Source organism: Bos grunniens, chromosome 23, assembly GCF_055505025.1.
Source record: "Bos grunniens cultivar Pamir isolate PY7600 chromosome 23, Bosgru_T2T1.0, whole genome shotgun sequence".
NCBI lineage: Eukaryota > Metazoa > Chordata > Mammalia > Artiodactyla > Bovidae > Bos > Bos grunniens.
In genome coordinates, this window is record NC_141187.1 from 50,217,015 (window position 1) to 50,234,450 (window position 17,436).

Genomic DNA, 17,436 nt, shown 5'->3' on the forward strand with positions numbered 1-17,436 from the left:
GTCGAACCTTTCGCTTCTCCTGGAGTTCATAGCTGACGTATCTTCACATTGTTATTGCTCTCTTAGTTTTCCGTGTCACTATTAATAAGACTATTGTGTCACTATCGATAAGAGTCTCAGACTCTGGAGAGTCCCTTGGATTGCAAAATCAAACCAGTCAATCCTTAAAGAAATCAACCCTGAATATTCATTGAAAGGACTGTGGCTGAAGCTGAAACTCCAGTACTTGGGCCTCCTGATGCTAAGAGCCGACTCATCGAAAAAGATCCTGATGCTGGGAATGATTGACGGCAGGAGGAGAAGTGGGTGGCAGAGGACGAGATGGCTGGATGGCATCACCAACTCAATGGACACGAATCTGAGCAAACTCTGGGAGATGCGAAGGATGGGGAAGCCTGTGTCCTGCCGTCCATGGGTCTCAAAGAGTTGGACCTGACTTATCGACTGAACAGCAACAGCATCAGTGATTCATTCCCATTCAGCCAAAGACTTTCCTCCTAGTACATTCCATCACATTTGCCAGTTTCAGCTTCTGGAAGAGATTCTGTAGGAAATCTCTGTGCCTTGGTCTACCTTCCTTTCCTTCTCACCTCCAGGACTGGAAGCTTGCAAACCACCTTTTTCAGACTGTGTTACCAGCTGAATGCTACTTAAGTCTGACAGTTGGAGGCATCTGCAGAAGCTAGAAGGAGTGAAAAGATGGAGGCTGTTATGTTTCTGGCAGGCCTTGTCTCAGCAACAGCATCAGGCACTCCAGCTCAGTGATGGTGGAGGGTGCCTGCCAGCTGCTACGGTGCCAATGGCTGCAATCTCCAGCATCTCCAGGTGGGCAGGCTCTGGCCTTGGGTGGCCTGAGCTTGACCGTGAGCTCTCAGGGCTGCTGAACAGCAGAGCAGGGGAGTGGAGTGGGCTCACCTGAGCTCTGGCTCCTGTAGAGGGGGGCGGCAGCTTTCTGCAGCTTTGAATTACAGGACCCACCACCTTCCTGCTTTGCTCTTCCAGTCTTTATAACAATCTGGCAGCCAAACTCCCCATATCAAATCTCCAGCCTTTCAAAATACCTAACGTGATTTCTGTTTTCTATTTTGGATGCTGAAAGATACAGCCAGGGCCAAGCCTGCTGTCCTGAAACCTTGTGATAAGAAAGAAAGAAACAAAACATAGAAGTAACTAGGTTAGTGACTGGCTCAGTAATAAATCTCTTTGGACCAGTGCCATCCAATAAAAATACAGCACGACCTACGTTTACATACTTTTCTAGCAACTGCATGTTACCAGGGCTGCCAAGGTGGTGCCAGTGACAAAGAACCTGCCTGCCAATGCAGGAGATGTGAGAGACGCCAAGGGTTCCACCTCTGGGTCGGGAAGATCTGTCGGAAAAGGAAACGGCAACTCCCTCCAGTGTTCTTGCCTGGGAAATCCCATGGACAGAGGAGCCTGGCGGGCTGCAGTCCATGGGCTCACAAAGAGTTGGATACGACTGAGCGACTGAACAGCAACAAGGCTGCTGTGTTGGTTAACTCAGCTTTAGGCCCCCAGGGCCCATATGGCCTTCTTGCCTTCCACCAACCCCTAAACAGTCTAACAGGCAGTGATCTCATGGTTCAGAATTCTGATCAGGACTCCTCACATCACAGGTTCCCGAAATCCCTGAACTGTGAGGAACAGGGAAGGGTCCAGAGGATCGTGTCCACTGGACCTGACCCATGTCTGCTTTAACACTCTTGAAAATCCTAGTCACTTTTAAACAAGGGAACCCACATTATCATTTTGCACTGAGCCTTTCAAATTGTGTCGGTGATTTTGCCTCTGACTTATGTGGTTGCTATGTTTCTAATTTTTAATCGTATATCTTTCTGCCTTTTTGTCCAACTTTCTGGGGTCTCCCTAGAGTTTGATTTGAACTCTTCCTTTGAATATGTCATTGTTTCAATCATACTTTTTAATTTCCAAGAGGCTTTTTTCCCCTTTCCTCCTAACATTCCTTTTGTATGCAATATCTATTTTTTTCATGCACCTGGGAATATTATTGATAGTTTCTTAAAGTTTCCTTAAGCTTCTTGATTTTTTCTCTTTTGAGTTGTTTTTCCTTCCTGTTTTGTTTGGGCTCAGTATTTTATGTTAGAGGTAAAAGTAGATATTTGGTTTGGAAAAAGACAAAGGACTTTTTTTTCCCCCTTGACATACAGGAGAAAGAGAAGATAGGAGATGATATAAATATTTTAAAGGCAGAAGAGGCACCATGGAGGAAGCTCCCATGTGGGGAACTTCATCTCTGGAAGGTGGGAGAATTTGTTTTTCACGTGGTGAAGCACTGCAAGGGCAGGAGCTGAGGATCAGAAGGAAACATCTGGCAAGTCTGCACCGCAGGAATCAACAGATGTTGAAAGCCCTGAACTGCAGGGAGGGCTCCCAAGTCCAATCACCTAAATTTTCCTCCGGCCAATCAGTCCCCAGAATGGTGACCTTCTCATTGAATGAAAGTGGAAGTCGATCAGTCTTGTCAGACTTTTTGGAGACCCCATGGACTATACAGTCCACGGAATTCTCCAGGCCAGAATACTAGAATGGGTAGCCTATCCCTTCTCCAGTAGATCTTCCCAACCCAGGGTAGAACCCAGGTCTCCACATTGCACGTGGATTCTTTACTGTCTGAGCCACCACGGAAGCTCAAGAATACTGGAAAGTGCAAGTCACTCAGACGTGTCCAGCTCTTCGCAACCCAATGTACTATATAGTCCATGGAATTCTCCAGGCCAGAATACTAGAGTGGGTAGCCTTTCCCTTCTCCAGGGGATCTTCACAACCAAGGGATCGATCTCAGGTCTCCTGCATTTCAGGCAGATTCTTTACCAGCTGAGCCACCAGGGAAGCCCAAGAATGCTGGAGTGGGTAGCCTATTCCCTTCTGCAGGAGATCTTCCCTACCCAGGAATCGAGCGGGGTTCTCCTGCCTTGCAGAGGGATTCTTTACCAACTGAGCTACCAGGGAAGCTATTAGGGAAGAGCTTCTCCTTGAGCCTTGGCCGAATTGGTTGCCAGACATGAAGCAGCTGAGGATGTCAGCTGGGGTTCTGGTCAGGGGCAAAGAGGGGGAAAGCAGTGGAGGGGTCAGAATGCGCCGGAGGGAGACCCTGCCCCCCGCGTTTCAGGAGGTGAGCTCCCTGCCCTGCAGTCCTGGGAGAAGGAAAAAACTGGCTGGGGTCAAGGGATCAAGATTCCCTGTGGTCTCTTCTCCTCTCCGCCCCTTCCCCCAGCCCCAGCTGACACCCTCAGCTGCTTCCTTGTCTGGCACCCGATTCGGCCCAGGCCCGATGAGAAGGTCACCACGCGGGGACTGACAGGCCTGTGCCCGGGAGACCAGCGGGCTTCAGAGCTGCGAGTCAAGGTTAGTTTTTCATCTCTCTGTCCCTTTCAGTTTCAAATCCAGCAGCCCTAGAAGAGACTGCAGTCAAAGAGGGAAGTTTCAGGGGCGATATATATAACCTGGGTCCTATGGAGAAGCCTCTGGCACGATGACTCCTTTACAAGACAAACTGCGGTAAAATCTCCGGGCGATGCAGACCCTGCCGCAGAGCCCGCTCCGGAGCAAACGCGGACCCTGACGTCACCCGGCCGGTCTCCCGGCAAGGCCCGCACATGCTGACCATGAGCACCAGATGGCGGTGTTGGCCCGCGAGCCAGCGCCCTGCGGGCCCGGAGGGGCCGGGCGAGCCCTACCAGAATCCGAAACATCCCGGATAGCCGCCGCGGATTTCACCGCGAAACGGCGGAGACACGCGGCGCATCCCACGGAGGCCAGGGAGTCGCATCCCACGGCGCTGCGCGGCCCGCAGCAGATCAGCAGTGTAAAGCCTGATTTTAGGAAATGACTTGGAAATGCCGAGTCAGGGGGGCAGCGAGCCCGGCGGGCGGCCCCTCCCCGTAGCCCCGACGTGAAGCCGGCCCGCAGCGCGCGGGGGAGGCCGGCGCCGGGGGCCCACGCAGCGGCTGTCTGCGCGGTGCGCAGATGGCAGGGGCAGCGGCGGCCTCCGGAAACCTGCGGCGCTGGGCCCCGCGCCCCCTCGCCACCCCGGCCCCGGGGGCTGCAGCACCCGCCGGGCTCCGGCCACCCCCGCGCCCCGAGGGGCCGTGCGCGCCGGCTGCGGGAGCTGGCGGCCAGCGAACAGGCCCTGGTCGGGGCCCAGTTACACACTCGAGGGGCTTGGGGCGCAGGGGGCGCTCCCCACGGTCCTTTGAAGAAGAAACTGTCGGGTGGGCCTACACCTCCCCGCCCCCGCCCCCACCCTGAGCGTCGCGGGGCGCGGCCCGGGCCTGTGCTCCGCGCCGAGCTGGGCCGCGGACGAGCGGAGGCCGAGGATGCGTTCTTCATCGCAGTTCACTTGGCTGCGGATCTGAAGGCGTCTCGGGTGGGGGCAGTGAGGTGGGGGGGGGGGGGCGCTGGGACGTCGACTGCGGGTCCTCGACCCTGGACCGGACCGCGCCAGGGGCCGCCGCTCTCCGCCCCGCCGCGCTGCTGCTGACCCGGGAGAGCCACTGCGTTTCCTCGCCCCTTTCCTCCTCTGGTGTCCTGGCGCAGCTGGGGGCCGGGGCTTCCCGGAGCGGGGCGGCCGGGGGGCAGGCGGGTGGCAGGGGAGGGTGAGCAGGGGCGCGGGGAGCGGGGCGCCTGTCAGTTGAGTCGCGATGGCGCCAAGCGCACCCCAGGCGCCCCTCGAGCTCGGCCCGGGGTCACACCCCGCGCTGCGGGCCCTGCGGGCTGCAGGCGAGACCGTCCGCAAAGCAGGGGCCCGACAAGTGGGCGACAGTGTGCGAGGATGCCAGCAAAGGCCAGCTAGGTGCGGCTTGGGGGTCCAGGGGAGAGGCGGTGGAGTGCGTGGGAACGGAAGGACGGAGAGGCAAGGGGCGGGATGAAGGAGGTCTCACCCGGAGAGGGGCTGGGGAGAACGCGGCAGATGCTCCTCAGACCCCCTGACGCGCAGGTAGAGCCACCGGAGGCATGGAACCAGTGTTTTCCTGATGCCCTCCCCCGCCTCCTATTACATAAAAATACAGATATATACGGAGAAATCACTATCCGGAGAACATCACCGTCTTTGAGGGGAGAAGTTCTGTCCGGGGTTGTTTTTTTTGCCATATGAATATTTTTTACATGTTTGTGTATTAAAGATGCGTACATACATGGCATTCATGGTGTATGGTAGAGTTGTTTTTGTATTTAGATACTTAAAAACACGATTTCTAATTATAAAAACTTGTATGTACATGTTTTGGAAAATAAGGAAGTAAATGAAGACAAAAATAAAAATCCCCCAGACTCCAAGCACATTATAATCGTTTTGCTATGATTTCTTAAAATATTTTTACTGTGCATGCTTCATTTAGTTGAAACCATATGATATGAATTTTTAGACACGGTCAATATACAAACATTTATGGAAGGCGATGTGGAAAGTGTTGCCTAATCTCAAGATAGGTGCATCTCAGTGGTTTTGAGGGTTCCATTGAGCTCTCCCAATGACTCACACTTGAGGTGAGAGAGTGTGGAACTCACACACTCCAGAGGCACCTCCCCCGACCCCTGTCCCCCACACAAATGTCCTCCTTTCAATTCATCCCAACTTCCCATCCTGTTTGTGGGAGGCTCCAGTTGTGAAATTCCTTATTATCTACCCACTCGGAAAATCTATGCAGCCATTGCCTTGTAACTGATACCATTCTTTTTGATGTCTTGCCAGAAACATTAATTTAATTAATTTTAATACTTGTTACAAAGGAACAAAAATCAGACTCACCTAAGCGTTTTCCTCTGACACATTAAATGCAAAAAGAATATGGAGCAACATCTACAGAATTTTGAGGAGAAGGTGTTTGTGAACCAAAAATTTTGTTCTGTGTCAAATTATCTTTCACGTTTAAAGCCAACAGAAAGACATTTCCATTAAGTAAGAAAATATGCCACCTGGTACATTTCTAGGGGGAAAAAAAAATCCTTGAAGGAGATTTCCATTTTTGGCAGTGAAGAAGTATTTTATATCAGGATAACCTTGTGTGGGGAGGAACTGTGAAGCTGGATAAAATACAATGTAAAGGAGTCTGAGAGCCTTGGAGATTCAAGGTTGCTAGGATTCGAAGGGCCAAGCGGTCAGGAGAGAAACGCATTGCCGAGTCCTTTCTCTCCAGCTGCTGTTTTCCCCCTGGACTATCTGCTGACTCAGGCCCTGTCACCACGGGGTGCAGACGCCGACAGAAAGTGGCCGCTCAAGGCGTGCCACAGGCGGGACAGTTGGTGTTCAGAGTGCAGAGCTGCTAGGACTTGAAGGGCCATTAATGCAGAGAAAGCAGAACCAAAGGGAGTGGAAGTTGAGTCAACATGCAGTTTCTCCTCAAGGTGTTTCCTCATTTCTGAGGAAAACATTGAGACTATCTCCACAGATGCAGATTCCCTCAAGATCTCTTCATAATTAACAGTATTGCGTGAGTACTCGGTAACTCAGTTGTGTCCGACTTTGCAACCCCATGGACTGTAGCCCGCCAGGCTCCTCTGTCCCTGGGGTTCTCCAGGCAAGAAGACTGGAGTGGGTTGCCATTTCCTCCTCCAGGGGATCTTCCCAACCCAGGAATTGAACCCGCGTCTCCTGTGTCTCCAGCATTGGCAGGCAGATTCTCTACCACTGAGCCATCTGGGAAGCCAAATTATTAGGAAACCAGGAGCCATTGTTCTGATACAGTGGATCTACCACAAATCTTCCACAAATGCGATATGGAATGGTGAAATATTAGAGGTTTCCTTCAACATGTTTCACACAGCGCTGCATATTGTAACCGCTTCTGGTCTTTAACCTCGTTCTGGAGATCCTGGCTGGTTCAGGAAAAGGAGTGGGGAGGGGGGAAGAGGGAGGGGTGGAGACGGCAAGACGAGAAGAGGTGGATGGAAGGAGAAAGAAAAGAGAAAACAGGAAGAGCCGAAAAGGAGGAAAGAAATGACACGTGCATTATTTTCACATAGTATAATTTCTTACAGGGTAATTTGAAAAGAAACAACTGGGCAAATTATGAGATCTGAAAATATGTAAAAAACTGGGTAGATTTAAAATCAGCATAAAGAAGCCAGCAGTAAACACCTTGAAGACACGTTAAAATGATAATAATTTTAATAGCTAAAAAATCTTGTCAGCCAATAATTTTGTTGTTGTTGTTCGGTCGCTAAGTCTTGTCCAACTCTTTGCAACCCCATGGACTGCAGCACGCTAGGCTTCCCTGTCCTTCACCAACTCCCAGAGCTTGCTCAAACTCATGTCCATTGAGTCAGTGATGCCATCCAACCATCTCATCCTCTGTCACCTCCTTCTCCTCTTGCCTTCAGTCCTTCCCAACATCAAGGTCTTTTCCAATGAGTCAGCTCTAATGATAAATCTGTCAAAAGATTATGGGAGAAATTATAAAACTATACAGAGAGTTATTAACTAGGAGAAGCAAATTGAGAGGTATACCATATTTATGAATAGGAAGTCCCAATTTGTAAAGATACTAGCTTACAACCAATATAATTTGTAAATTCGATGCAGTACTATGGTTTGAATCAATGCTGATTTTTAATCAATACTAATTCTGAAATGTGTGTGAAAAAGCAAAGATCCAACAATCACCAAGACATCCCTGCATAAGAAAAAGATGTGGGGGACACTGCCTTATCATATTCCAGGGTTACTGTAAAGCCATAATCATTAATACAGTGTAGTGTTTGTTCAGATCAATAGAAGAGCAGACCAATGAAACAGAATTGAGAGCCAGAAATGAACCCATTCACAGAAATGCGATTTCCAGTGGGGGTCAATACCAATTAATGGGATCGAGGTGATTTTCATCCATGCGGGAACGACGAAGTTGAATACTTTCATCACACCATATGCCGAGATCAATTGCATTTGGATTAGAAAAAAATTGAAGAGGATGTCCATATGTTCTTGCAATAGGAAGAACTTATTAATCAAGGCTGTAAAGGAATACATAAAATAAAAACCATAAAGGAAGAGATTGATATCTTTAATCACAAAGAGACAGGCAGGGGCCAATCAAGCAGAGCATCGTAGCCTCTAGAAGGAAAGCTGGTGGTTCTACTGAGCCTTGTGGGAAGATACTGAAGGGTTTTGAGTAGGAGATTATTACCATGTGATTTATATTAAAAAAATCCCATTGGCTGGTTTGTGGAAAATAGACCATAGAGGGCAGGAGTGGAGGAGGGGAGCTGGTGAGAAGATTATTAGAGCAGTCTTTGTCAGGAGTGACTGTGGGAGTGATGGGGTGACTGTGGTGAGGGGTGATGTGGGATTTTGTCAGGAGTGATGGGGTGACTGTGGTGGAGACAGAAGGGAAGAGATTCAGACATACTTAGGGAGAAAAGTGGAGAGAGTAGGCGTAGGTTATAATTGAATGAGCCAAATAGAAACAAATTCTGAGGGTTTTGGGCCTGAGCAACTGGGCAGCTGTGATGCTATTTACTGAGACGGAGAACCCAAGGAAAGAACTATTTAAGGAGTGGCTGAGAAACAATTTGAGAGTTCTGTTTTGCCGATTAGTCAACCAGACAGCTGGGTAAAGAAGGCATTTAGGTGTACAAACACGGCGCTCGCTGCTGAGGTCAGGAGTGGAGAGACCAAAATTCAGAGTGTCATCAGCATACAGACGGCATTTATAGCCAAGGGTAAGGGAAGGTAGTTTGGGGTCACGACACAGGGTATCTAGATGCCCCAGGGATCGAATCTGGGTCTCATGCATTGCAGACAAATTCTTTACTGTCTGAGCCACCAGGGAAGCACCTATCTAGATGCCAGACAAAGGCATTTTACTCAGTCTTGGCTCCATCATGCCTGCGTTGATGTTTAGCACAAATGTGAGCTCAGAAATATTTGATGATGAAAAGTCTCTTGGACTGGTTTTGCATTAGTCATCCTACTTTCTTATAATGCATAAAACAAACAGGATTTTAGGCTTTCCCTACTGGTTAATATCAGCCAGTATTGGAAGGTTTTGTATTTGTATTTAGTAATAACAAACGTCAGACAGAGTTCAGAAGAGTAGGGTTTCCCTGTTAACTCTGGTACTACTACTAAGATATAAGACCTTGGGGTAAAGTCATTTATTTAGTCTTTATTTTTTAGGTATTTCTCACCTTTTAAGACAAGGGTCTTGGCCCAACTGATTCCTAAGATTCTGTGATTACAATGAAGTTCAGTTCAGTTCAGTGGCTCAGTCGTGTCCGACTCTTTGCGACCCTGTGGACTGCAGCGCGCCAGGCTTCCCTGCCCTTCACTACTCCCAGAGTTTGCTCAAACTCATGTCCATGGAGTCGGTGATGCCATCCAACCATCTCATCCTCTGTCACCCCCTTCTCCTCCCGCCTTCAATCTTTCCTAGCATCAGGCTCTCTTCCAGTGAGTCAGTTCTTCGCGTCAGGTGGCCCAAGGATTACAATGAAAATGGCATAGAGACATTATTAATAGCAGTAGCATTCCTGTTAGGGGCAGATGTCTTTGCTTTAAACAATAACATCATAAATCACATGGGGTTAGCAGGAGAAAAGGAGAGAGAGAGCTAAACATGCTGTGCTAGAAATAAACCATTCTTGGTACCAATGCTGTGAGAGAGGGGCTGGGAGGAGAGGTGGAGGATGGGGGGAAGCTGGAGGGATGCTGAGGGCAGAGATTTGCTTGTGTTGCTGTGACTGGTGAGCTTTCCATAAGCAAGTGGTTTGGGAACAGGCTTATACTGGGTTTGGTTTCTGTTGTTTGCCTTGCTGTGATGTAAATTCTTTGAGCTTCCCTAACTTTGGGGAAAGTCTGCCGGGTTGAGTATTGTTGTGAGCCAGGCTTTCACTTTATTGCTTGCTTGGTGAATTTCGTTTTTTTGTGAAAAGGAAGGAAGGCACCATTTCTATATCTGGAATAATTTCAGGCAGAACAGAAAGAGGATGTAGGACATTGTGATATGATTCACATTTACGACTAATTCAGTAGGAATGAGGGGCTTATGGCCAAGAGTAAGCATGGGAAGGTAGGGCTCCCCTGGGAAGTCACATAAATCTTTGGCAGAACATCACCGTCTACAAATCATGATATTGTTCATGCCAAAGGAATGAAAAGATCAGGGTGACCCCAGGTTCTTTCCAGCTCTCACAGCCTCTCTATTCATCAAACTTGCTGATTTTTGGAGGATTACTCAGTAAACAGAAGAGTACTTCATATAATATTTATTTTGCGATGAAAAAACATTTTTGCAGTATTTGAAGCACTTCCACATATGTATTTGTAACATTTCTGATTGGTGTTAATAAAGAGATTTACAAAATCTTTCACGTGGTCATTTATGTTTTTGTATAGGTCTTAACGGAGTTTGTGGAGAAAAATAGCCTGAGTTTAAAATGTGTGCTTGTATTTACAAGTGAGTCAAACGTTAACACAAAGTTTCCATTTCAGAGGAAGCAGCAGCACACTTGTGGTTTTTGTTATCCAAGGTGTTTCTTTGTTTTTCTCTCCAGCAAACAAAGACCTCTTCAGCATCAAGAGGAAAGAAGTGAAAAGGCTGACCTCGTTTGAAAGGTGCTCCAGAGTGACCTAAGTTGTTTTCGAATTTCCTCTTAGTAATTATATCTGCCATCCAATTTTCCCCTAATTACTCCAAAATGAAAAGGGAAAAATAACTTACTTTTGAATTCATGTAAAAACAAAAATACTTCTGCTAGTAACTTCTACCCACTGATTCTGTGGAACAATGGAAGTTGAAAGAGGAGAGTGAAAAGTGGTCAGATGGTGAGCAAGCTCTTAGCGGCTCCAGTGGCTGAGCCTCTGGGCTGGAAGCGCTCAGTCTGCAGGAGCTGAGGGGTGGGCATCAGGGTGAGGAGGGGCCGGAGACCGGAGCCGGGCAGGGGCAGTCTTCAGAGTCCTCCCAAAGGGGGCGGGGATGGATGCCTAACCCTGCCAGTGAGCTCATCACGGTCCTTTCTCCTTCCATTTTGGAACGCATCAGTCCATACCTGGACATCCATGACTTAATTCTTTTTTTCGTTGGCACGTGATTGATTTACAATGTTGTGGCAGTTTCTGCTGTGCATCAGAGTGAATCGGTTATACACACCCAAATAGCCACTCGGTTTTAGAGTCTTTTCCCACGTAGGTCATTACAGAGCTGGGAGCAGAGTTCCCTGTGCTACACAGCAGGTCCTCGTGTTAAGCGTTAGTCACTCACTTGTGCCCGGCTCTGCGACCCCATGGACTGCAGCCCACCAGGTTCTTCTGTCCAGGGGATTCTCCAGGCAAGGATACTGGAGTGGCTTGCTATTTCCTTCTCCAGGGGATCTTCCCAACCCAGGAATCAAACCTGGGTCTCCTGCACTGCAGGCAGATTCCCTACCGACTGAGCCACCAGGGAAGCCCAGTTAGGGAGAAAGGGGGATAAACTGGGATTGACAAAGACACACACTATATATCAAAAAGATAATAAAGACCTATTGTGTAGAACAAGGAACTCTACTCAATACTCTGGTTTAGGCCTATACAGGAAAAGAATCTAAAAAAAGAGTGCATATACATATAACTAATTAACTTTCCTGTGCGCCTGAAATTAACACAACAGTGTCGACCAACTATGCTCCAATTAAAAAAAAAGCACCTGCACTTTAAAAACAGATGAGGTAGGATTTCCACCTTCTTAAAAATACTACTAGAGTTACTAAAGGACTTGCGTTTACAAAATAATTGATAAAAAGATTCCTCTGGATTGTATGAGAGAATAGACAGGGACCGCTGATAGACTCGGGTGTGTGATATTAATCACACATAACTTCTTTCTTTCCTGCTCCATCAGAGGCTGGGCTCTCCTTGTTTTCAGTCTCTCCATTTGATTCAGGTAAATCTTTAGTCTCTTGGTTGGTTGGCCAAGAGTCTCTTGATCAAACCCAGGTCTCTGCATTGCAGGCAGATTCTTTACCATCTGAACCACCAGGGAAGCCCAGTAAGTCCTTGATAGTTATCTGTTTTATCAGGAAGATCCCTTGGTTAAGGGCATGGTAACCCACTCCAGCACTCCTGCCTGGAGAATCCATGGACAGAGGAGCCTGGCGGGCCACAGTCCATGGGGTTGCAAGAGCTGGATGTGACTGAGTGGCTGAGCTTGTCCGCAGGCACTCAGTGTGGTGGCTATGAGTGCAGAGGTGGGGCCAGGCTGATAATTTTGGAATTTTTGCTCTATCACGTGTTGTCTGTCAGACCTTAAGTAAAGCAACATCTTTGCACTTGAAGTTCTTCATTTATAAAATGTGGATAATAACATCCCCTTCATAGGGCTATGGAGGGGATTACACATGTTATGACAAAAATATTTAGCAGTGTCCTACTCATTGTAAATACTGTAATTATTACTGTGTATGAATGCCTCCTGAGTCACTTCCATCGTCCCGTCTCTTTGTGACCCAATGGACTGTAGGCTGCCAGGCTCTTCTGTCCATGGGATTCTCCAGGCAAGAATACTGGAGTGGGTTTCCATGCCTTCCTCCAGGGGATCTCCTCAACCCAGGGGTTGAACACTTGGTTCTTGTGTCTCCTGCATTGGCAGGTGAGTTCTTTACCACTAGCACCACCTGGGCAGCCCAATTATTAGTGTAGCTAACTCCAAGATTTTTACTGGGTATCTGGGTATGGCATCCCACTCCAGCACTCTTGCCTGGAAAATCCCATGGACAGAGGAGCCTGGTAGGCTGCAGTCCATGGGGTCGCTAAGAGTTGGACATGACTGAGCGACTTCACTTTCACTTTCCACTTTCATGCATTGGAGAAGGAAATGGCAACCCACTCCAGTGTTCTTGCCTGGAGAATCCCAGGGACCGGGGAGCCTGGTGGGCTGCCGTCTCTGGAGTCACACAGAGTCGGACACGACTGAAGCGACTTAGCAGCAGCAGCAGCAGGTATTGTTGCAGTCCATGGGGTAGAAAAGAATCAGACACGACTGAGAGACTGAACAATAGCAACAAGATATTGCTTCCACTTTTCTGTGAGCATAATTAATGTTCTGATGAACATTCATTTACAAAAGTCTTTGAAGACATTTCTGGTTATTTCCTCAAGGTAAATTCTTAGATATGAAAACATTTGGTTAAAAAGTATGTGCAGTTTCAAAGCTTTTGATTCTTATTTCCAAACTATGAGAAAAGCTTTTCTCACCTCTCCTACCAGCAAAACACTAGGCCTTTCCACTGAAAAATAAATATATGTGTGTGTATATCCCAATTTGCCGAGGTACAGGAATGAGGAAATAGTATTTCACTGTTGTTTTTATTTGCATTTCTCTGACTAGGGCTCTTCCCTTGATTCACGGTCTAGCCCACTCTTCTGTAATTCTAGTCCCACTTGCTAGTCACTCCTATTATTTCAGGTAGCTATCTTATTCCCTCCCTGGTGGATATCGATCACCAGTTCTTTCAACCATTTATCATATGAAATAGTTTCCAGAATACTTCGTCCTATTCCGAATATTCCAGTTTATCCTTGTTCCTCTTAAAAGATGGCACCAGAATCAAGCACAATCTTCCACGTGTGGTCAGACCGGCTGCTACGTGTGCCAAGGAATAAGACGGTTCAATTACAATGTGCTTTTCTTTCATGAACCCCTTACTGTGAAGTTCCCTTTCAGTTTCTATCGAGTCTTGTTGTGACTTAGAATGAATCTGGACCAGAGTAGTTTTTGGCTGACGGATTATTTTTGAAAGTCATATTTTAAATGACTTTCTCTCTTGTCTTCTGCTGCTTTAAGATCGCATGATGTAACTGTTATCTTTAAGGCTCTGGATTCTATGCCTCTTCTAGGGTAGCACTGGGATGTATTAGCTATGTTAGCAACCTTCCTACATTTTGCATCATCTTGTAAAGTGGATAGTCAAGGCATTCTTTGTAGAATGACTGAGGCATGCATTGGAGAAGGAAATGGCAACCCACTCCAGTATTCTTGCCTGGAGAATCCCAGGGACAGAGGAGCCGGTGGGCTGCCGTCTGTGGGGTCGCACAGAGTCAGACACAACTGAAGTGACTTAGCAGCAGCAGCAGCAGCAGAGGCAGGCATGAGATGCATGGAGGTAGGTGGGTCTGATTCTGAGAGATTTGATTCAGCCAACAAACCACCTTGGAAAGGGGGAGAGGAAACTTTCTGGAGTTTCTCTTATTGCTCTCTGGGCTTATCAAAGAGGCTTTTCAAAACTCTTATTCAGTTCAGTTCAGTCACTCAGTTGTGTCTGACTCTTTGCAACCCTGTGAACCACAGCACACCAGGCCTCCCTGTTCATCAACAATTCCCAGAGTCCACCCAAACCCATGTCCATTGAGTCGATGATGCCATCCAACCACCTCATCCTCTGTCATCCCCTTATCCTCCTGCTTTCAATCTTTCCCAGCACCAGGGTCTTTTCCAATGAGCCAGCTCTTTGCATCAGGTGGCCAAAGTATTGGAGTTTCAGCTTCAGCGTCAGTCCTTCCAAAGAACACCCAGGACTGATCTCCTATAGGATGGACTAGTTGGATCTCCTTGCAGTCCAAGGGACTCTCAAGAGTCTTCTCCAACACCACAGTTCAAAAGCATCAATTCTTTGGCACTCAGTTTTCTTTATAGTCCATCCCTCACATCCATACATGACCACTGGAAAAACCATAGTCTTGACTAGATGGACCTTTGTTGGCAAAGTAATGTCTCTGCTTTTCAATATGCTATCTAGGTTATAACTTTCCTTCCAAGGAGTAAGTGTCTTTTGATTTCATGGCTGCAATCACCATCTGCAGTGATTTTGGAGCCCAGAAAAATAAAGTCAGCCACTGTTTCCACTGTTTCCCCATCTATTTGCCATGAAGTGATGGGACCAGATGCCATGATGTTCGTTTTCTGAATGTTGTGCTTTAAGCCAACTTTTTCACTCTCCTCTTTCACTTTCATCAAGAAGCTCTTTAGTTCTTCACTTTCTGCCTTAAGGGTGGTGTCATCTGCATATCTGAGGTTATTGATATTTCTCCCAGCAATCTTGATTCCAGCTTGTGTTTCTTTCAGCCCAGCATTTCTCATGATGTACTCTGCATAGAAGTTAAATAAGCAGGGTGACAATATACAGCCTTGACGTACTCCTTTTCCTATTTAGAACCAGTCTGTTTCACGTCCAGTTCCAACTGTTGCTTCCTGACCTGCATACACATTTCTCTGTGAAATTAATGTCCTATGCTCATTCATTTTACTAACTGCAAAGCGTAAGGAAGGAAGTGGTGGGTCACTGAAATCTTGAGAGAAGGTAACATTGCACATTTATGTGTGAAGGTGCTTTACAAATTCCAATAGGTTTTATCCTATTCATTCTAAGGTCTGGGAGTTATTATGACCTTTGTGACTGCGTTAAAGGAAGAGCCCATGTGTCAGAACCAAGAACTGACTGTTTCATTAGAGTGTTGTTTTGGGAACTGAATAATGAGACACAAGATACCAAACATGGGGTAGTGTAAAGGTAGGGATTGTGGAGTGACAGGCTATTTACTCAACTGAGTATCTGGCTTGATTCCGAAAACTAAGGTTTTAAGAGCTGTCTGGACTGTTGAATCTCAGAGGGGAAGCAGAAATAGAGGAGACAGCCCAGTGGGCTCAAGTGCTGAAGAATAAGAGAAACACATGCAGGCATTTGAAACACAGATTCTCTCGCCAAGGTTTTCCGTCGTCAACTGGTGTCGGTCTCCTAAGACCACGCCCTCCTCTACCTTAAAGCCGTGGAGTCACGTGGTGGTTTTGTGATTTTATGAGATGACTGAGGTGTAACAGGTTCAGATCTGTGGAATGAGAGACGTCAAGAAGCCTAGGATAGGGGAGGGAAGAGGGACAAGCGTGATAAGGGAGAACTGGGATTGAATTCAGGCATGGGGCCAAAGCTCACCAAGTGAGGTCAAGTGGGGTTACTTACATGTCATGTACACAGGGATTGTTTCATACCATGATACGCTTATGACTTTATATAATCAGTTCCTTGGCAAAAAGTCCTAATCCAAATGGTGATTTGTGACTGGGAATAGAAACAGCCTGGTACTTTGAACTAAAATAAAAAAAAAATAATTTTAACTTTTAAGAAATGCAACTTTAATTTCTATTAAACGCTACAGTAAGCGTGCTCTTGGTGAGAACTTTAATGGCGTGGCGCACTCTTGCATCTACTGCTTCTACCGCATGCTTTCTAGTTGATGCTAATGTTTTAAACTTTTTAGTGTGAACAAAATGTCTTACCAATAAAACCGATTATTTTTTTAGCACCTGCAAATGTCATTTTGTTGGTAGAATTTGGACTTTGAGACCTCAGCTTTCCCTGTCTGTGGAGTCCTAAAAAGTATAATGGCTTGTCCATTGTTACAGTGTTTTACCTTAATTTTGCAAACTCATAGATCTAAAATATGCTATCGTATGAAACGAACTCCATTAAGAACAGTAGAGGAAAAGGAAATCTAAGCTCATTGCCTCAGCCTTGGCGACCTGCTCACTCTGGGGAGACTCTTCCTAACACACTGTGCCTTTCGAAGGCAGAGCTGCTTGGAGATGCATCTCCTGGCGCTGGGTTTGCCAGAACATTCTTATAAAAGGAGCAAGCTTCCTTGCTGAACAGGGGTGTTAATTTTTCATGGACTTACACTGTGGTGAGGAGCTTGAAAAAGATGAGAGAGCTTTAGGAAACCAGTGTTGAAACAAAATAAAGGGAGTCTCGCTCTGGCCCAAGAAAGAACATGGACACTGCTGCTGAAAGTTTGCTTGTCAGCAGAGACGGAGGTTAAATACAGAACATTTTAATGCAATTAGCTCTTCGGTGAGAATTTCCTGGGAAAGGCAGGAAGGCTGTGCCAAGTCTAGCCCACTTAGGATCAGACCAGCAGCTCCTTGGAGACGGGAATGATCACTTTTATACTCTGGCAGGAGAATCTGCTGGATAGAGTTTGTTGACCAAAGGCAGAGGTGCCTGTCATGCCCTGAGCTAAGTCACTGGCCATCCGGGCCTCTGATCACCCACCTGTTAGGTGAGGACATGTTGAAGCTAAGTCACTGGCCATCCGGGCCTCTGATCGCCCACCTGTTAGGTGAGGACATGTTGAAGCTAAGTCACTGGCCATCCGGGCCTCTGATCGCCCACCTGTTAGGTGAGGACATGTTGAAGCTAAGTCACTGGCCATCCGGGCCTCTGATCGCCCACCTGTTAGGTGAGGACATGTTGAAGCTAAGTCACTGGCCATCCGGGCCTCTGATCGCCCACCTGTTAGGTGAGGACATGTTGAAGCTAAGTCACTGGCCATCCGGGCCTCTGATCACCCACCTGCTAAGTGAGGACATGTTGACAGTCTTCTCCTATTTTAAAATTACCCAAACCTACATCAGAGAAGTTTAGCACACA